General features: G+C 45.0%; 1 long non-coding RNA gene across 1 annotated transcript; it reads left to right on the top strand.

Annotated features, from left to right (window-relative positions):
- The first annotated feature begins 318 nt into the window (after nucleotides 1-318).
- LOC127669022 (uncharacterized) lies at nucleotides 319-16,669 on the top strand. Its single transcript, XR_007974251.1, has 3 exons — nucleotides 319-391; nucleotides 16,241-16,315; nucleotides 16,526-16,669. It is a non-coding gene; the product is annotated as an uncharacterized LOC127669022 (long non-coding RNA).
- The last annotated feature ends 5,625 nt before the right edge of the window (nucleotides 16,670-22,294 follow it).

Genomic DNA, 22,294 nt, shown 5'->3' on the forward strand with positions numbered 1-22,294 from the left:
GCACCCAAGTCAGGAGGATGAGGGTCTGTGAGAGGTTGGATGAGGACTCTCAAGAAGAACGACTTTAGGTGACAAATGATGGATCTAATGTATCGGTTCTCAACTTTCCTAGCACTGTAACCTTTTCACACAGTTCCTCAGGTTGAGGGGGACCCCTATGGCCCTCCCCTTGTGACCATAACGTTATTTTGTTGCTACTTCATAACTGTAATTTTGCTACTGTTACGAATCACAACATAAATATATGATATGCAGGATATATGATGGGTCCCCGCCCACAGGTTGAGAGCCACCGATCCAGTGGAAGTCAGAGATCTCCACCCTGTTCTCAGAATGCTGGCATCGAGGCTCACACACCGCCCCTCTCGGCTCTTCTCATCCCTGCTCCCAGGTGAGAATTTGATGGGCTCTTGTATGAGAAACTGATGAGCTGAGGAAAGCTAATTAAGGAATGGACCCCCTGGGAAACGTCTCCACGCAAATGATGATGAGATTTAGTAACTGACAGATTATCTTCACACCACACAGAAAAGATCAATAGAGATCACTTGATAAACACATCAAAGGCTGGGCATGGTGGCACAAGCCTTTAGTCCCAGTAATTGGAGACAGAGGAATCTCTGAGTTTGAGTTAATTCCAGGACAGCCAGGGCTGTGTAGTCACTAAGATCCTCTCTGAAACAACAACAAAAATAGATTTAAAAAAATCAGAAAGTACCCAGCCCCCTGACCCTGTTGCCTGCCTGTGGATCCTGTCGCCCTCGCCAGGTGCCTTGTCTGACATCAGTGGCAGAGGATGTGCTTGGTCCTGCAGTGACCTGATGTGCCAGGGTGGGTTGGTACCCAGATGGGTGACCTCCCCCTTCTCAGAGAAAAAGGGGATGGGGATTGGGATGACAGGCTTATGAGGGGCTGGGAGGGGAGAGGGAGCTAGGATCAGGATGTAAAGTGAATAAAGAAATAAAGAAATGGGAAAAAAGAAAGCTTGACAGAAAGAAAGAAAGAAAGAGAGAGAGAGAGAGAGAGAGAGAGAGAGAGAGAGAGAGAGAGAGAGAGAGAGAAGAGAAAGAGAGAAAGAAAGGAAGAACCCAGAAAACAACTAGGCAAAAAAATTTTTTTTCTGAAAAATATTACCTATATGAAACAAAAACAGATGTACTGGTTATGATTATGATTATTGTTGTTTTTGTTGTTATTGTTGTTGTTATTGGTCAGCCTGACACACTTGGATCATCTAAGAAGAAGGCACCTCCATCAGACTGGCAATTCTATAAGGCATTACTTGATTAACAATTGTTGTGGGAGGGCCCAGCTCACTACAGGTGATGTGATGTTAGCTCTGGGCAGGTGGTCCTGAGTTCTATAAGAAAGCAAGCTGTGCAAACTATGTGAGCAGTGAACTTCCATTCCTGGGTTGCCCTCCAGGTTCCTGCCTTCACACCCCTCAGTGGTGGGGTCCAGCCTGAGAGCTGTAGGCTGACAATACACCTCCCACCCAACTTGCTTTAGATCATGATAGTCCATCCCAGCAATAGGAACTGTAACTAAGACAGAAGACTATACACAGCAAAATGAGAGGAGGGATTAATAAAAAGAATAGAATCCTATAACAATTTAAATAAAAGTTACTCTGGGTAGTTAAATATACAAGGACAACAAAAAAAGGCAACAACACTTTTTCTAAAGACAGATGATGAAACTTTCCCAGAAATAAAACTAAAAGCCTAGTTATAGAAGTAAAAGCTACAGAGAGAGTACTGGACTGTACCTAGGTCAGAGGTAGAATCTGTCACTCATGAGGCCTTACATTCAATTCCCAGGGCTGCCAGAAAATAATTTATTTCTTTATTTTATGTATAAGAGTACACTGTAGCTGTCTTCAGACGCCCCAGAAGAAGGCATCAGATCTCATTATGGATGGTTGTGAGCCACCATGTGGTTGCTGAGATTTGAACTCAGGACCTCTAGAAGAACAGTCAGTGCTCTTAACAACTGAGCCATCTCCCCAGCCCACTGCCAGAAAATGGACATAAGTTATAGTTTGTGGAGGTGAAGAAGTTTTGAAAAGCATTTCACAAAGAAAGAACCAAGAAAACAGACAGGAAAAAATCTTCAGGGGCTCAGGAAACAGTGCAGTGGCCAAATAATTTCCCAGCATACATGAGGCCCTACGTTCAATTCCCAAATTCAGGGGACTGGGGGTGGGGTATTAGAGCCAGGTTTGGTGGCTCAGATCTGCAATCTCTGAATTTAAGAGGCAAAAGCAGAAAATTGCTGTGAGTTTGAGGCCAGCCAAGGCTGCACAGTGAACACCAGCTCAGTCAAGGTCATATTATGAGAGTCTATCTCAAAAAAAAAAAAAGCAATACAAAACAAAGGAAAAATCCCCACAAAAAATAATAAATCTTACTAAATAATATTGGTCTGAAGTAGAATAATTCCTAATACAGTATAAGAGAAAAGGTATAACATTATAAGACATTATTCTGTAATTTTTGGTTTGGTTTGGGTTTTGGTTTTGGTTTTTCAAGACAGGGTTTCTCTGTGTAGCCCTGACTGTCTTGGAACTCACTCTGTAAGCCAGGCTAGCCTCAAACTCAGAAATCTGCCTGCCTCTGCCTCCCGAGTGCTGGGATTAAAGGTGTGCGCCACCACTGCCCGGATATTCTGTAATTTTTTAATGTATGTGAGTACACTGTAACTCTTCAGACACCCAGAAGAGGGCATCAGATCCCATTATAGATGGTTGTGAGCCACCATGTGGTTGCTTGGAATTGAACTCTGGACCTCTGGAAGAGCAAGCAATCCTAACTGTTCCTAACTGCTGAGCCATCTCTCCAGCCCTGTTCTGTAATTTTTATCACTAGAAGTTAAAAGATCTGGGAGGGAGTGTCCAAACAGCAGGCTGTGGGTGACATGGTGACCATGTGACCAGGGACAGCTGCAATATGAACCAACACAAAACCGTAAACTTGATGTACTAGTTTCTTTTCTCTTCCTGTGTTAAAATGCATACCCAAAAGAAACTTATGTAAGAAAGGGCTTGTTCTGGGTTATAGTTCCAGAGGAATAGAGACCATTATTGGGGAGGTCGTGAGGGGGAGCATAGAAACAGACAGGAAAAGCGAGTCAGCAGGAGCAAGAAACTGGCTTACCACACACAGGTATGTCTCCCCCACACAGGAAGCAGAGAGAGGGGGCTGTGGGCTGGGAGAGGAACTTCTCTGTGAACCAGAAACTTTTAAGATTTATTTATTATTATTATATGTAAGTACACTGTAGCTGTCTTCAGACACTCCAGAAGAGGGCATCAGATCTCATTATGGATGGTTGTGAGCCACCATGTGGTTTCTGGGATTTGAACTCAGGACCTTTGGAAGAGTAGTCAGCGCTCTTAACTGCTGAGCCATCTCACCAGCCCCTGTGATTTGGAAACTTGCTAGAGTTTAAGCATGCCTGACTTAGGGCAAATCATTTTCTGAATGATCAAAGCAGGGCTGTAGATACTCTCATGTTCCAGCTAGCCAGAGGGGGAGAATGTGGAGGTTTGTTTTATGGACCAGGTCAGGACATGTTATCTATAACTTCTACTTGCATCTACTTTGCAAGATGTGCTTGCGTGGTAACCCTAGTTTCAAGGGTGAGTTAGGAAACACAGTCTTTATTTGGACAATTCCATATTAGCTATTGTCATCTTATAAGGAAAACCAGAAAGAACAGATTGAGGAAACTAAACAATCAGTAGTTTGTACCACGTTTACAATCTAGGCGCCAGGGAATCCAGGATGGGATAAGTAAGATAAATCTGTACCTGATGTTGACAGTGTGTCCTATTCACAGAATGACCTATTCATCGGGTCACAAAACAGCCAGTCCAGATGCAAATAGGGACGCTGAAAAGGTCCAGGAATAGTTGCCAACAAAAAGTACAAAACCAAAAGAATACCTGTATTTGAATGCATTGCCAGATCTTGTGGGTAAATCCATGACAGGTAAATAAAATACAAAACCAGAAAAGTATTCATTCCAGGGACAACAAGAAGTTGAATGGGAAAGGAGACATAATTATAGGTTTCTATGTGGCTAACCTGAGAATAATATTTATATAGTCATGATGTAAATATTTAATATTGATTGAACCAAAAACAGCTATGTGACTATTTGGGGAAGGGGAGTCCACTGAAAGTGTGCACAGGCCAGGTAATGATCATAATACACAATGCTTTTATAGTTCTTACTGCCTGTCAGTCATCATCTGCCATCACCATGTATTTGACTTTCTCTGTGTTTGTGTGTGTGTGTGTGTGTGTGTGTGCCTGTGGTCATGTATGTCCAGGTGCACCTGTGTGTGTGTGTCTATGTGTGTGTGTGTGTGTGTGCCTGTGGTCATGTGTGTCCAGGTGCACCTGTGTGTGTGTATATATGTGTGTGTGTGTGTGTGTGTGCCTGTGGTCATGTATGTCCAGGTGCACCTGTGTGTGTGTATATATGTGTGTGTGTGTGTGTGTGTGTGCCTGTGGTCATGTATGTCCAGGTGCACCTGTGTGTGTGTGTGTGTGTGTGTGTGTCTGTGGTCATGTATGTCCAGGTGCACCTGTGTGTGTATGTATATGTGTGTGTGTGTGTGTCTGTGTGTGTGTGTGTGTGTCTGTGTGTGTGTGTCTGTGTGTGTCTGTGTCATGTATGTCCAGGTGCACCTCTGTGTGTGTGTGTCTGTGTGTGTCTATGTGTGTGTGTTTGTGTGTCTGTGTGTGTGTCTGTGCCATGTATGTCCAGGTGCACCTCTGTGTGTGTGTGTGTGTCTATGTGTGTGTGTTTGTGTGTCTGTGTGTGTGTGTCTGTGTCATGTATGTCCAGGTGCACCTCTGTGTGTGTGTGTCTGTGTGTGTGTGTCTATGTGTGTGTGTTTGTGTATCTGTGTGTGTGTCTGTGCCATGTATGTCCAGGTGCACCTCTGTGTGTGTCTGTGTGTGTGTGTGTCTATGTGTGTGTGTTTGTGTGTCTGTGTGTGTGTCTGTGCCATGTATGTCCAGGTGCATCTCTGTGTATGTGTGTGTCTGTGTGTGTGTGTGTTTGTGTGTCTGTGTGTGTGTGTCTGTCATGTATGTCCAGGTGCACCTCTGTGTGTGTGTGTGTGTGTGTGTCTGTGTGTCTGTGTGTGTATGTGTGTGCGCGCGCACACTCGTAAAGTCAGGGCCTCTCACTGTACTCATCAAGTAGACTAGGCTGACTGGTTAGCAAAAATCTAGCAAGTTTCCACAAAGAAAAGGAAACAAATGAGATTGTTCTTGAAGAAATGAGAAGTAGAAAGAGAGAGAGTGAGGAAGTAAAAGATTGAATAAGACAGAGACATCTCTCTTGAATGCTTGTCCCAGGCTTCAGGCCTAGGAGAGCAATGGCTTCATGGATGTCCTGTGGAGGGAACACAGTAGCTGCTGAATGAACACCTCAATGGTGTTCTCTCTCCCCCCCTCAGTCTCTCTCTCTCTCTCTCTCTCTCTCTCTCTCTCTCTCTCTCTCTTCTGTTTCTCGCTGTCTTCTCTGTTCTGTCTCTGTATGTCTATCTGTCTCTCTGTGTCCATCTTTCTGTCTTTCCCCAATTCTCTTTGATGGACCCCAGGCTTGTTTAAAACTCATAATCCTTCTGCCTCAGCCTCCCAAGCACCTGGATTACAATACCACTACATCTGACTTGCAGAGTGGTTTGATCTTCGTTTCTAACATGAGATTCTCCTCAGTGACCAAGGCAGCCATAGGGAAAAAACTCTGACTCTAACACCAAAGGTAGACCATGAGTTCCATCCCAGCCAGGGCTCCAGAAGGGGAGTTTCTCTAAAAATTAAATAAACAAAACAAATCCATACAAACAAAAGCCCACAGAACAGTAACAAGGCAAAAGGTTGAAGAGGCGGCAAAGTCATACTGAGGTGACAGACTTAAGCCCTGCGTGTAAGGCAAGGCTCACCGAGAACTGACAGCTGTCTATTACGTGGGCCTGGGTCAAGGCACTGGCTTTCCATGAGCCTTGGTTTTCTTTTTTGTAGGAATATCACAATACATAGACATGAATAATGCACTGTCCTCTCCAGAGCTGGATTTCATATTCCATTTTCCTGAGCGAGTTCTTTTTTCAAAAAAAAAAAAAAAGAGAGAGAGAGAGAGAGAAATATATAACAAAATTACACAGTTCACTTCTGGAAGGACCCAAACTCTACCCCTACGCTCCTACATACCTTTCTAAACTTTCTCTCAGTTGCTCATCAGAGAGCCCTACAAAGCAAAAAGTATTTCTCCGGTTCATAATAGTGGAAATCAAGAGAAATACCCCATAACTCCAGGCCCCTAAGCAGAGCCAAGTCCTAAATCCAAGTCTCTGGGGACTAAATTAGAGGCTGTTTCAAATGGACAGTGTGTGCTGTGATTCTAGGAGATAATACAGCTAGGGAAACGCAGCTGCACGTAGACAATAGACTCTACAGTGCCAGCTCATCGCCTGATGCTGTGGACAAGCAGACACAGGAGACGATTACTCTCCTCGCTTGATCTCTGTTGCTATAATAAACACCCTGACCAGAAGCAGCTTGAGGGAGAAAAGGAGATTTATTCAGCTTATTCTTCCAGATCACATTAAGGGAAATCAGGGCAGGAACTCAAGGCAGGAACCACGGAGGAAGGCTTCTTACTCTCTCTGGCTCGTGCTCAGTTAGCTATCTGAGCCAGCCCAGACCTAACTATCTAGAGACAGTACTAGTTTTGACACAGAGGCCTGGGCCCTCCACATCAATCACCAATCAAGCTAACCCCTCACAGACAAGGCCACAGGCTGGTCTGATGGAAGCAATGCTCCCCGTGAGGTTCTCCCTTCCCAGCTGACCCTAAGTTAGGAGAAGTTGACAATAAAAAACTAACCAGGTATGCTGGCTTGTTTTGTGTCAACCTGACACACTCTGGAGTCGTCTGAGAGGAGGGAGCCTCAACTGAGAAAATGCCTCCCTAAGATGGGGCTGTAGGCAAACCTGAAGGACATTTTCTTAATTCGTGATTGACTTGGGAGGCCCTGCCCATTGTGCTCCTGGGTTCTACAAGAAAGTAGGTTGAGTAAGCCATGGGGAGCAGGCCAGTACACAGCACCCCTGCATGGCCTCTGCATCCGCTCCTGCCTCTGGAGATTCCTGCCCTGTTTGAGTTCCTGTCCTGACTTCCTTTGATAATGAACTGTCACCTGGAAGTGCAAGCAGAAGAAACCCTTTCCTCTACAAGTTGCTTTTGATTATGGTGTTTCACCACAGCAATGGTGACCCTAACTAAGACACCAGGACAGATGCGGTCCTTCTTACGGGGTCCGGGTCTCACTGTCCTCTTGTTTTTAGAACATCTCTGATCATTTTACTCAGAAGATAGGGAAGTCTGAATAACAGCTGTCACTATGAGGACTTCTATTTGTGACCCCATGGAGGGGAGAGGCCTTGGGTTGAATTTCCCCACTGAGCCAAGGGAATAAACAAAATGAAAAGAGGGAGGGCCAAAGGATGCATTTAAATAAAGCAACGCTGAGGCAGAAGAGCCTTTGAGGTGGCCAACAGACTTCAAATCCTGCACTTGGCCATGGCCCCCCTCAGCAGCTCCAGGCTCTCTTTATGTGCCAAGGGACCCTCCATGTGGCCCTCCCTATTGCTGAGTCACTGAGGCCTGACTGAAGCCGAGGCCTGAGGCCTAGTTGGACCTCTACTGGACGCTTTTAAACACCCATGGATGTCTTCCAGACGCTTCCCCCAGCACCTCCTAGGAAAGAGTCATCGCAGCCTTAGGCTACGAAAGAGCCAGAATGGGCAGATACTGCCCACAGTTCCTAGCCTCACCCTGGTCTCCTTGAGGGAAGGGATCTTCTGAGGGGAGGGACTACTTTGAGGAGGGATATTCTCTGAGAGTTTCCTCAGAAGAAGGGTCTCCTCACGGGAGAGGTCTCCACAGGGGAATTGTCTCCTCAGAGGTGGTCTCCCCAGGGAAGACATCTCCATAGGGGAGGGGTCTCCCCCAAGGGAGGGAGTTTTGAGGGGAGGGGGCTCTGCAGAAGAAGGGTTTCCCCAGCGGCAGGGGGGTCTCCTTAGCTGATGCTGGCTGAGGCGGGAGGGGGCGTCTCTTGCCAGGCAGCTCCCACAAGACAGCACGAGCCTGTACAGTGCAGCTAGCTTCGTGGAGGCCTCCAGAAGCCTCTGGGGGCCCTGGAAGAGAGAGCTTGGCTGGTCCGCAGCCTTCCTGCCAGGGCCGGGGCTGCTTGCCCTAGCCCCCTAGAGGCGCTCTATGGCATCCCTTCCTAACCTATCCACATTGGTCATTCCCCTGCCCCCACTGCCCTTTAGCGGGACCGCTGACAAGTTGAATACATCGGGAATAACAGCCATTTGTTCTGGTTATCGCTGCCGGTATTGAAGCCAGATGTGTGTGTCGCTGACATTGACATGGTACATCTGGCTGGGTTTTTGGTTTCCATCGAGGAGTTTACCACATCCACCCCAGTCTGCTAGAAGACAGGAGGCAAACATCTGGAAGTCATTGCAGCTGTCACGCTTCAAGGGGATCTTGTACCACAGAGAAGAGAATTCAATACGTAACTGAGCGAAATTATCCAGCTCGTCTTGTCTGTCCAGATTTCAAACGCATGCGGGAGAACGGCAGCCCCGCTATGGCGCCCTCCCTCGCGTCCTGAGATGCTGGTGGGCTCCGCGAGCCTGAGCCGCGCCTCTTCCTTCTCCTCCTAGCTCCCTCACTTTTCTCCACTGAGCAACTCTCACCCGAGGTCATCTGTGACACAGCGCATCAGAATATTTTGTAATTCCTAGGGACGCCTTTAAAGGCATTTTCTTGGTTTCCTTTTGATCTGAGTTTGCTGAGAGTTTTAAATTATACAGTACTTAGTGCCCCTCACTTCCGTTCATACCCTGTCCTTTTCCCATAGTATTCAATGCTCTAGTCCTACCCTATATATTAAGCTTTATCTCACATTTCTTTCCTAAGGCAAATATTAGTCTTTAGTAAAAGAAAAATAAATAATACTGATTCTTACTCTGTGACTTCCCTCAGCGTTCTTCCTGCCTGGAATTTTCTGTCTCCTTCATCTCAATCCACGTCTCTTTGTCCCTTCATGCTCTACCTCAAGCATGAAGCCCCTCCTGGTCTCCCAGGCCTCTGCAGAGGCCTTTTGTCTTTTCCTAATTAAGCATACGTTTATGAGGAGGAAACACTGTTTAGCATCGCCCGTCTCGCTGGGCATGTATGCAGAATGTGTCATCAGCTTTTGGAGATACAGCTTCAAACCACCCAGTCAATTAAAACTCGCAGTGCTGCAAGAGTTCTATGATTTGGAGAGTTTATTAATTTTAAGTTCTTTCCATTATAGGGTAATCGCTTTTTATAATTAAAAATATTACATTGGGGCTGGAGAGATGGCTCATTTGTTGAGAGTAATTGTTGCTCTTACAGAGAACCCAGGTCCCATTTCCAGCACCCACATAGCGGTTCACAACCATCGGTAACTCCAGTTTCAGGGGATTCTCCTGATCTCTGCAAGCACCAGACAATACACCTAGTGTACATACATACATGCATGCAAAACACCCATACACATAAAATAAATAAGTTATAAAACTTAGTACACTTACGTATGGAGTGTGGAGGCATGCACACCACAGCATAGCATGCAGGGGTTGAAGGACAACTTGCAAGAGTTGGTTCTCTCCTTCCATCGTGTTTGTGTGTGTGTGTGTGTGTGTGTGTGCGCGCGCGCGCGCGCGCGCGCATCTATGCTGCCTATATGCCTAGTGCCTGCAAATGTCAGAAGAGGGTGCTAGATCCACTAGAGCTGACGTTACAGACAGTTTTAAGCAATTCTGTGGGTGTTAGGAACCGAGTCTTTGTCCTCTGCAGGAGTAGTGAGTGTTCTTAACTGCTGAGCCACGTTTTTCAGGGCCTGCAGTAACACACTTTTATGGTAAACTGGGTTTCCTATACATAACCTGCACAGCAGCAAACCATCAACATTTCAGCGCCAGGCCCACCCATAACTAAGAAGCTGTGGGCCGGGAATGGCTGCTGGGGGTTAGGAAATCATTTTCCTTTGTGGGTGTAGCCACTAGCAAAATGTCCACCATCCAGTAAGTAACACTCATGCCCATGTGAGCAACCTCAGTCAGACTCAGTGAGTTCACAGTAGCAGCAATAGAAGTTGTGAAAACAGGACATGGCTGTTGTGTGTTCGAGCGGAACTGGGGATGGGGAAGAGGAGGAGGGGGAGGTGACAAGAATGGTCAAAATACATCATACACATGTTGAAAGTTGTTGAAGAGGAGAACGAAATTATTTAATACAGTAAAATCGAAGTGTGGTTGGAGAAGGACAGGTCACAAGGTCACAAGTCAAGCGATCTGAATCCTATTCCCAAGAGTGCTCCTAACTGGCTTCATGTCAGGAACCACCGCTGTCGTGCCTCCAACCTCCCTAGAGCCAACATCCTTGTATTCGCCTGGCAGTCACGGAGACAAAACCTGGGAGATAAACACTTTATGAGGCCAGATTTATTTGCCTGGCAGTTTCAGTCCACGGCCACCTAGCCCACGAATTGCTTTGAGCTTGTAAGTACATGGTGTATCACCAGAGTGGGAGCATATAGCACGCAGCAAGACTGTCCACTTCCTTATCTCCAGAACAAAAGAAGAGAAAAGGGTCTGCCCAGCGTTCCCTTCAAGGGCTTACCCTCCGATGGTCTAATTTCATTCCATTAGGCCTCATAACCTACAAGGTCTGCTACCTGCCAATAACCCAAAGGCGGAGGACCAAACATTTGACACATAGGTTTGCCAGAAGTCGATGATTCAAACCATCACAAGCCTCTTGGGTGATGAGTCTATGGCTACTTCGTTGAGAAGAGGTGCATTCCCGTCAGGCCAGCTTCTGGACTTTTTCTGGGATTCGTAGGCAGCCATCTCCATCAGTGCTCTGCCAACGCAGCTCCGAAACAGCACAGAGACATAGATGAGTCTGAAGATGGAGTAGGAAAGGCAAGAGTGGCTGGGCATGGTGGCGCATGCCTTTAATCCCAGCACTAATGAATCAGGAGGCAAGCGAATCTCTGTGAGTTCAAAGCAGCCTGACCTACAGAGCAAATTCTAAGATAGTCAGGGCTATACAGAGAAACTCTGTCTCAAATAAATCAACAACAACAGCAAACAAAACAGAACAGAAGAGGAGCAGGTGTAAGTAGTGGGACTTTGCCATAGCGCATGCCTAGCATTTTCAGAGTAGGGACAAGCCACAGCAGCCAGCATTGGCAAAGATGTATCTGGTCACTTAGAGTCCCCAGGGTGTTGTCCTTCCTCTGTACACTGATAAGGATGTACAGTCTCCTGCTCTCATCTTGTCCTGTGGCCAGGCAAGAATATAAGAAAAGTAGCATCCAGAAATAAAGGAGAGGGATCTGAGAGACTGCCAACAGAAAGACGGGAAAATGCTGGGCGGCAGTGGTATATGCCTTTAATATCAGCACTGGTGAGACAGAGATAGGCAGATCTCTGAGTTCCAGCACAGCCTGGTCTACAGAGCGAATTCCAGGGCAGACAGGGCAGGCAGGGATACATGGAGAAACCCTGTCTCAAACAAAACAAAACAAAACAAAACAAAACCAGACCCAGGAACAGGCCTCCAGAGGACATCTGCACGGAACAAGGTAGGAAGGGGAGGGACGTGGCCAACTCAGGGTCTTTGATCTGAAGAGCTCCTCCGCCACTTTTCCTCTGTGACAGCATCTATAAAATAAAATGATCCTTAAAGCCTACAAGCTCCTATATTATATAATTCATTTAGAGACTGTCTTTGAAAAAAATCAGCAAATCATTCCTGATTAAATCCCAGATCCCTCACAAGTTTGTCCAAACTCACAGGACTCTGAGATCCCCTACACAAAAAAGAAGCTGCCAGGTATTAACTTCCTCAAGTCCTGAGATCCCTACATGCTGTCGCCTCAGATGGAAGAAGCTGTTTCCTTTCCTCCTAAAAAGGAAATTACAATAGGAAGGCTGCAGATTAATGACCTAGAAAACTTCTCCAAAGGAAATGAGACTTAATTAAACTCCATTAAATCATAACTCCTGGCTTTTGTTCTTTGGCCTCTCGGTACTGAGTTCAGGCTGAATTTGCTTTGTCTCTGGGGCTGTTGAATTCAGTCCATAAGCTCCAGGGAACACCTGCTCTTCTCCAGGAAGGGTAGCCCCCCCCCCCCTGCAGAAATAGCTTCAAAACATCATAACTGGGCATGCCACACCCCCTTTAAGAGAGACGCTGGTCATTTCTTTCTTTTTTTTTTTTTACACTGGTCGTTTCTAATTCGTTATGGTTTATGATCAGCTTGACATCTTGACTACTTAAGAGCCAGGATTATATCATCTTTTCATAAAAAAAACTAATAAAAAAAGCGATTAATGCATCCCCTTAGTTGGCTGCAAACGAGAGGTTATGCAATCATTGTCTTGGCCGGGACATGAGCACTCCTGCAACTGTCCAGTTGTCACACAGAGACACATGGAAGAAGACGTTCATATCTGTTTGCTTCTGTTCACAGGACTCTGATATGCAAGAGCCATGTCCTTTCATTCTCTCCCTGGGCCATTCTTCTGCCTCAAGTTTACCTCTTGCTTTCCCCCATAAAAATGCCCCTCTTCAAAATCTTGTCTTTTTTAACTCATTGCTCTGCTTGTAGTCTCACGATGAACAAAAAGGCCCAGAACTGTGGCCCAGGTACTTATCAGCCTTCCACACTCTTGAGCACCTTTGAGAGGTCCCAGAAGAGGCCCTCTTTCCTCAAAACGCCACCTTTCTTCTTAATTCAGTTGTTGTTTTCTTGAAGACTAAAGTTTCCCGCTATTTATCAGTTCTCCCTTTTAAAGACCCTGGGAAAGGACTGTATGTAGTTCAAACCCTTACACTACACAGCTCACCTCTCTCTCAAGCCAGAGCAGTGTGCTTGCTTTATTAGGCACTTTTATTCAGACTTGTTTGTGACCTTGGGGAAAACCACTTCTGTACTCTGTAACCCAGCTAAGTATTACCACTTAGCTAAAAGAAGTCCATCTTGCACTAGTAAAATCTAGTCAAGTCCAAGGACAAGACCTTACTGAATAGGTCAGAATAACTTAGACCGTATATAGGGTCAAATTACCTAAAAAGCATGTGGTCGTTTGGATAAGCTTGGCCCAGGGAGTGGCACTATTAGAAGGTATGGTCTTGTTGGAGGAGGTGTGGTCTTGATGGAGGAGGTGTGGTCTTGTTGGAGGAGGTGTGGTCTTGTTAGAGGAGGTGTGGTCTTATTGGAGGAGGTGTGGTCTTATTGGAGGAGGTGTGGTCTTGTTGGAGGAGGTGTGGTCTTGATGGAGGAGGTGTGGTCTTGATGGAGGAGGTGTGGCCTTGGAGGAGGTGTGGCCTTGTTGGGAAGTGTGTCACTGTGGGGGATTTGGAGACCCTCTTCCTAGCTGCCCGGAAATTAGTCTTCTGTTTGCCTTCAGAACAAGATGGCGAACTTTCAGCTCCTCCCATGCCATGCCTGCCTGGACGCTGCCATGCTCCCGCCTTGATGATAAGGGACTGAACCTCTGAATCTGTAAACCAGCCCCAATTAAATGTTGTCCATATAAGAGTTTCCTTGGTTTGTACGTGACAGTGTCTTGCTACACAGCAAGACTACATAATGGTCTTGAAATCATGCTTCTCCTATCACACACCTCTCTCATTAGTAGGATTGTTTATTTGATGTCTTTACACTATACTATGGATTTCAGAACAGCTTATGTATTTCAAAATTATTTATACAGCCAAAAGAAATGTAGACAATTAATTTGGGAGGTGGCTTGTAAGAGAACAAGAAAGAGTGAGACTGAATGTTTTGCTTGATATTTATAATTATTGTATCAAATTTGAAGAAGATGACCTTATAAGTTACTCTTTTTTGCTGAAATGAATGTTTTTCAAAATCATCACAGCCAATGAACCAAAATCCTACCTTCACCTAATGTCTGTGCCACCCTCCAAGCAGAATCATTGTTCATCGAAACTGTTAATGAATGACTTCATGGATAGACCATCTTAATACACACACCATTTCTTTTTTTTTCTTTCTTTCTTTTTCTTTTTTTTCTTTTTTGGTTTTTTGGATTTGGTTTTTTGAGACAGGGTTTCTCTGTGTAGCCCTGGCTGTCCTGCAACTCACTCTGTAGACCAGGCTGGCCTCGAACTCAGAAATCTGCCTGCCTCTGTCTCCCAAAATGCTGGGATTACAGGCATGCGCCACTACCACCCGGCGACACACACCATTTCTTAAATGAATAAAACCTGTTCCTTGTGGGCTGAGAATGATGACAATCGCTCAAGTCAAATAGCTCTGACCATAGCACAAATAATTGTGCCTACAATTCATTCCTTGGCACAGCAGAACTGTCAACTCTTAGCTTAGTTACTGTGAAGGTAAAATCCTTTGGTGATGGGAAGGACATTGAAGTACAGCCTTATTACAATGAACTCCAATGTCTAAAAATTGTTCTTATTTTGGGTTTGTACCACAGTAAGAGCCAAGATTTTAAGCTCTACTAAAAACAAAACAAACAAACAAACAAAAAGACTTTATCTTTGTATGTTCATTTAATAACATGCCCATCATTTTAATTTTTGGTATAAAAATATATATTGTGCTGAATATAATATAAAATAAAAATTGAAAGAAAAAAAAAGAGTTGCCTTGGTCATGGTGTCTTTCCCAGCAGTGGAAACCCTGGCTAAGACAATGCGGTTTAAGCCTGTGTGCTTCTTCTGTCCCTACACACATGGACTCAAAGGATGATAAAGAGACATTATGCTCCTCTGAATCTTACCCACTAGTATAAAGGATCATCTGGAGCACTGGTTCCCAGTCTTCCTAATGCCTTCCTAATACACTTCCTCATACTGTTAACAACCCCTAAACAGAAAATTATTTTTCATAATTCACAACTGCAACTTTTGTGAATGGTAACATAAATATCTGTGTTTTCTGATGGTCTTAAGCGACTCCTGTGAAAGTGTCGTTAGACCCAGTCAAAGGGGTGGCAACCCACAGGTTGAGAACCGCTGACCTGAAATGTGAGAACCAGGGTACAATTTAGTCTATTATTCACCTCAGTGTGACTCAAGGTGCTTCCAAGGAAACAGACAGTTGCAGGTAGGATCATACAGACCTACATAGTTCTAACACTTGGGAAGCTAAAGCAGGAGTATCACCACTCAAGACCAGCCTGAGCTATATGGCTGGCTGATCCAGTCTCCATATACATAAATATATAGTTCAAATGGAGTAATCGTATCATGGGGGATAACACCACAGGCTGTCAAACAAAAAGCCCGGTACCAGGTATGGGTTATCTCTTGTTGAGTATTGGTCAGTGGGTTCCCAAAAATCACCCCCAAAAGCATTACAGACTGTTGCTCTTGGTGGTCCTCCAGAAACTGATGGTAAAACCCTAGTGCTGAAGACATCACATACCTGAGTCATAGGACATGGATAAACCAAGCTGGTGCCTACCTAGAAGCTGCATCCCTCCTGGCTGGCTTTCAGAGTGCCAGAAGGTGCTCTGCACACTACAGGAAGACAAAAGTCATCAACGGTTTGACCCAGCTGTGAGTCACGGGAGCTCTAATAACAACGCCTCCTGGGCCAATATGGAATTCACACCTGGTACTACTAACTGTGCCAAATCTCACAGCTAGCTAAGTCATAGTTCCCAGGGGAGGACCTAATACTATCATTCTGCTAAACAGACATACTAATATAATGCCCCCTTAACTATTGTCCTGGTAACCCATAGACTAATACGTTTCTCGATGCTCATCAGAGAAAGTTCTTTTTACTGTAGAGGGTGATTAACACAGAGATGCATAACTCACCAATGTGCAAAGAATAAGAGATGGTAGAGAGGGCTGGAGAGGTGGCTCAGTGGATAAGAGCACTAACCGCTCTTCAAGGGGTCCTGAGTTCAATTCCCAGCAACCACATGGTGGCTCACAACCATCTATAATGGGATCCGATGCCCTCTTCTGGTGTGTCTGAAGACAGTGACAGTGTACTCATATACATAAAATAAATAAATCTTAAAAGAGGAGAGAGAGACAGAGACGGTGGAGAACTCAGCTCTAATTGGACATTTGTATCACACTCTCTACCTGCAAGGTCCAGGAATCATTGTGGAAGAGACAGATGGACAATCCAGTAGCAGAATTCTGAAGCGGAAACAGTATTTGCCAGGTGGGACAGCATCATCGCATATACACAAACCCCCCAGTCGCTATGATTGTTTGCACAAGACCTGTACAAGACTAAACCAGTGTAGATCCCAGCATGGATTTGCAAGAGTCTAACAAGTTCTACCACTAACCAAGGTGCTATGGGTTATTGATGGATGCTGGGGGGGAGGGAGAGTCAGCTGATCTTTTGTTCTTTGTCTTGTTGTTTCAGGGATGTAGCCCCTGAAAGGCCACCTTACTCCAGCAGTTTGTTCTACATCCAAGTACATGAAGTGTACTTAGTGGATTGAAAAACAAAATGAGCCTGTGAAGTGTGGGAAGAGTAGTGATGACGAACAGGGGAGAAGTTAGAAAAGAGAAAAAGATGGATTTGATCAAATGTATTTATATACGTGTGAAATTCTTAAATAATGAAAGACTATTACACACACACACACACACACACACACACACACACACACACACGGCGAGTGTGGGCACACACATGCACGGAGCTTAGAAAGCACGTGGAAGGAACAGAAAGAATGTAAGAACGAGAAGATGGGCAGACATACAACATAAAAGACATCCTCAGGACATGACAAGGCTGTTGCACCGGTGAAGTCATTGCAGCTGTGGTTATCTGCACAAACAAGACTTGTTCAAAATTGGGCCCATCAACATTTCAACAAGAATGAGGGAGGGACCCATAAGGGCCCCCCCCTCCCAGAGGTACTATTGGCAATTAACACTTACTAGAAAAGGAAGTATTGTTCTCGTCGGTGGTGTGGCCACAGATACGTTGCCCTTGTTCATTGAATAACCTTCCACCCACACTTGGGCAAGTACTAATTAAACTCAGAGGGCCACACACAGAAGGAAGGAGGACAGGGGACAGGAGGAAGGTTTACTGAGAAATGTACCAGCTCAAGTGGGGGAAGATGAAGGAGGGGTGTTGGGGGGGGCAACTAAAAGTCACTATCTAAAAGAATGGTGTTTTATCAAAGTAATAGAAAGGTAACCAAGACAGGAGGCTGAGGAATAAGGGGTCATATGAGGGAATCCATACTTTTTGAAAAAAGTGGGTTGAATAAGTATACTTTCAGTGACATAAGCACTGGGAAGTCAGAATTGGGGACATGGGGGCTGGGGAGATGGCTCAGCAGTTAAAAGCACTGACTGCTCTTCTGAAGGTCCTGAGTTCAAATCCCAACAACCACATGGTGGCTCACTACCACCGGTAACAAGATCTGTTACCATCCGTAACATTTCTGGAGTGTCTGAAGACAGCTACAGTGTACTTACATATAATAAGTAAATCTTAAAAAAAAAAAAAAAGAATTAAGAATTGGGCACAGTATAGTTTGATAGAAAGATTTTTAGAGAAGAGAAGGCTTCAAGCTTGCCTGCTCTGACTCAATTGCTGGGACTGAGCCTGACCCAGGATGGGCAACATCACTGTGGTTCCTCAGGCCACCGGAGACCTTCTCAGTAGCTCTCCATGGAAGTTCTTCCCAGGAGAAAAGCCCCACAGCAATATGCAGGACAGACATTTTTGAGAAGAGAACCACAGTATCTTCTCTTTCACTCAGCCACACACCTTGTGAGATGGCAGCAGGTCATAATGGAAATAGCTGGCAGAGCAAAACCCACTCACTTCGTGGCCAAGAAGCAACAGAGAGGAGGAAGAAGGGGCCACCTTTGAGGGAATACCCTCACTGACCTGAAGACCTCCATCTAGGCCCTGACCTTTAGAGGTTCGGTGGTATTCTAATATTATCCCTGGGGACCAGTTATCTAATATATGGGGCTTTGAGGGACACTTAAGATTCCAACTGGGCCCCCTTACATCTTACATTCAAAGTAACTCATCCTCTCTCTCTCTCTCTCTCTCTCTCTCTCTCTCTCTTTCTCTCTCTCTCTCTCTCAAAAGATGTATTTATTTTACTGACATGAATATACTGTAGCTCTCCTTAGACACACCAGAGAGGGCAGGATCCCATTATAGGTGGTTATGAGCTACCATGTGGTCGCTGGGAATTGAACTCAGGACCTCTAGAAGAGCAGTCAGTGTTCTTAGCCTCTGAACCATCTCTCCAGTCCTCCTCTTGATCTCTTAAACTCTCCCAGTTTTACAGCAACATTCCTTCCCTCTTTGTTCCTCTCAGCATCTATATTCCTCCAGATTGCCGCTCTCCAAAGCATTTTCTCTTGGGCAGCCTTCTCATATGCAGCCCTTGTCTATGCCAGGGACTCTAAAATCATGTCTGCTCCCATAGTAAAGCCGTGTGAGGCAGAACCCACGTTGCCACCTCCACCCATCCGTCACAGTCACACTTGGAAACCCAATTCTCCTTGCTTGGGAACTCTCCTGACCTCTCTTACCACCACCTCATGAGGTCTGGCCTCTGACTTCTAGTCAGCTGATCTCTAAATCCTGCCCAGAGACGTACCGTTCCTGACCTGATAATCCTGATCTATGTCCACCCTTTCAGGTGATGAATCTTCCTTGGATTAATCCTGATTTTTCCCCCCTACTCTCCTTTCAGCTTTAACCTATCCTTTGTATGGATGACAAACGACCTAAGCGTGTTTTCTTTTTCTCCTTGGCCTTGTCTTCAGCAGAGAAAGTTTCCCCAGAAATAGACCGCGGATCGTTCACCTCCGTCCTTCCCCTTGCCTCAGCTAAGCACCCTCTAAATCAGACCCGAGGCTCCAGAGGGAGCAATATCCTTTCCTTTGCAGCTGGTCTGAGTTTTGTCGTCTGGGAGACTGGGCTTAGAACAGCTTGAAGTTAGAAGAGAGGCGAATGAAGCTCTAAATCTCCTGCACTTAACAGCTCCGCTGCAGCCTCAGAGGTAACCGCACAGTCCTCGCCGGCTTCCTCTCAGCCCCCTGTATCTCTGCGATCTCTGCTAACGGAGCCTGACTCCAGGCTCTGTCTGCCCTGGCGTGGCAGCACTGAAAGAGGGAGGGCTGGGGAAGAAAAAATTAATAGAACCAACCCATAAAAATAACAGGCTCTCTGAAGCGCACATGAAGAAATAATTAGACAGATTAAAGCCGGGAGGAGGAAGAGGGGGTTGGAGACAGCGGGCTGTGCCTGCCCTCTGCTTTCCCTTCCAGGGGGGCAGCCTGTAGCTTGGGGAGGGGCTTGCTGCGTTTTCCTTCCTCCTGGTGGGTGTGCACTGCAAAGTCGCTAAGCAACTTTAAAGGAGGAGGTGGTACCTTACATTTCTTTTTGTTCCCCGTGGGTGCTGCACTCTCATGAGAAAAGGAATGTAATATTTTGGGAGAAGGTCGGAGTGTGTCAGGTACAATGTTGGAGAGCTCACATTCTGGCAGGTGATGGGCTGGGTGCGTTCCAAACCTAGGAAATGAGTGAGATCTTCCTCTGGCTCAGGAGAACTACTGCCCTGAGCGCTCGTGATACTTGAGCCAAAACACAGCCTTCCGCATCCCTTCTGTCCTTCCATCCTCATTTCATCTGAGATGCTTTTGTTATGGTGGTGAAAGAGGGAAGAAGGCTGGAACATAGGGATAATTTAAAGATATATTATATATATATAATATTATATATATATATATATAATATATTATATGTGTGTATATGTATATGGGTCAGCAAGCTTCCAATGAGCTGGGGAACTTGGCTGGTTCCCCACTTTGCCCATGCCATTCCTTTGAATTCCAGCGAAGTTCCTCTCAGGAAACAGGTTTAAATGCAGTTGCTTTTCATCTATATATTGTCAGTTCTGCTTCCGGGTTCCTAACAACGTCAGGATAGCTACACTGTACAAAGTAAGAATACAATGTAAGGGATAGATACAATGCACAATGTAAGGATACAATGTAAGAACAGATACATTGTGCCATGTAAAGATACAATGTGAGGATAGATACATTGTACAATGTAAGGATACTAGGTAAGAATAGATACATTGTACAATGCAAGGATACAATGTACGGATAGGGAAGCTTCAAATGCAGGTGCCTTTCAGCAGAAGGTAGATGTGGGTAAGCCCCTCAGAGCCCTGGCTTGCTTTGAGGACACAGTGCATAGGGACAAGCAGACTGGATTCACTAACCCCATTTCTCTCTATTTTTACTACTAGGGCCTGGACCCTGGACAAGGTATGCTCACCTCTTCCTTTCATTTCTCTCAGTAATGGTTTATAATTTTATTTATTTATTTATTTATTTATTTATTTATTTATTTATTTATTTAGTGGGAGGGCATATGAAGGTCAGAGAAAACAGCTTGTAAGAGTCACTTCTCTCTTTCTACCATATCGGTCCCAGGAATTGGACTCAGGTCATCAGGCTTGGCAGTAGGTGCTTTTATCTGCTGAGCCTCCTTGACAGTTTTATTCTTGGATATAAGTCTTTCTGTCTTACTTAGGGTTACTATTGCTGTGATGAAACACCATAACCTCTTGGGAGGAAAGGGTTTGTTTCACACACAGTTCCATACAACAGTTCGTCGTTAAAAACGATGAGGACAGAAACTCAAGCAAGGCAGGAACCAGGAGGTAGGAGCTGATGCAGAGGTCATGGAGGGATGCTGGCTTGCTTCCCATCACTTTCGCAGCCTGCTTTCTTATAGGACTACCAGCCCAGGAGTGGTACCACCCATCCCAATGGAGCCTCCCACATCAATCATTTACTGAGAAAAATGACCTATAGGCTTGCCTATAGCCTTACTATTATGAAGGCATTTTTGTCAATTGAGGTTCCTTCCTCTCTGATGTCTCTAGCTTGTATCAAGTTGATATAAAACTGGCCAGTACACTCTGTTAGATTTTTTTTCTAAATAATTGGGCTTTCTCTCTCTCTCTTTCTCTGTGTGCGTGTGAGAGAGAGAGAGAGAGAGAGAGAGAGAGAGAGAGAAGAGAGAGGGGGAGAGAGAAAGAAGGAGAGAAAGAGGGAGAGAAAGAGGGAGAGAAAGAGGGAGAGAAAGAGGGAGAGAGTCAATCCAGAGCCTTGCATATGTGAGACAGGCATGCTCACAGTAGACTACAACCTCAGCCCTTGAAATTTGGCTTTTTTATCCCCTTGTCTCACTATCAATGGTACACTTGCTTTGTTTTTTTGTTTGTTTGTTTGTTTGTTTGTTCGGTTGGTTTGGTTTTCGTTTTGTGGTTTTTTTTTTATTTTCATTTTTATTTATTTACTTTTTTTATGCTTTTGGTCTATAGCTGGCCTTTGGCTACTATGTGGGTTCTTCTTTCTTCTGCCTTTCTTTACATCTTTTTCTTCCACTCTTCTAATTCCCTAATAGGGATAGGAGAGAAGAGGGGATAAAGAGGAAAGAAAGAGAGCTCTGAACAAAGTAAGGTGGGGACACCGGTGTTAAACTACTTCCTGTTGATTAGTTCCCTGGGGCAAGTCTGATCTTCGCAGCCAGGATATCTAATTTCTTCTTCTCATTTCTTCTTTGCACATGATTACTAAACTTTGACCAATAGTAACCAACAACAAACAACAAACAAACTACAATTCATCAACCTGTTGGGGGCCCCTGCATTTATATCCCCTGAAAGGTCCCCAGAATTCCAGACATCACACAATCACAGAAACTATCTTCAGCTGGCAAAATCACGCCCTGCCTGAGCATGAGGCAAATCACAGTCAGCTTCTGGGGACAATCTGAAGCAGCCCCATATCCCACACCTGGGATTAAGATGGAAACATAGTCTTACAATATTTCTGTGTTTGTGTAAAGAAACCAACTATAATTCTCATTATAGGGGTCAAATCCAGGAACTGGATACCCTGAGTGCCTACAGGGTAAGCACTCAGCCACTGGGCTAAATCTTCAGACCTACATACAAGTTTGCTAAGTTTTTGCTAGAAAAAAAAAGAAGCATATCTGATTTGTCCAGATTATATTTGTGCATATATATATATATATATGTATATATATATACATATATATATATGCCCTATATTTAATGACCCTGAGCACTCGCATATTAATTCTGAGTTTGTCAGAGGCATC

Source organism: Apodemus sylvaticus, chromosome 18 (assembly GCF_947179515.1).
Source record: "Apodemus sylvaticus chromosome 18, mApoSyl1.1, whole genome shotgun sequence".
NCBI classification, from domain to species: domain Eukaryota; kingdom Metazoa; phylum Chordata; class Mammalia; order Rodentia; family Muridae; genus Apodemus; species Apodemus sylvaticus.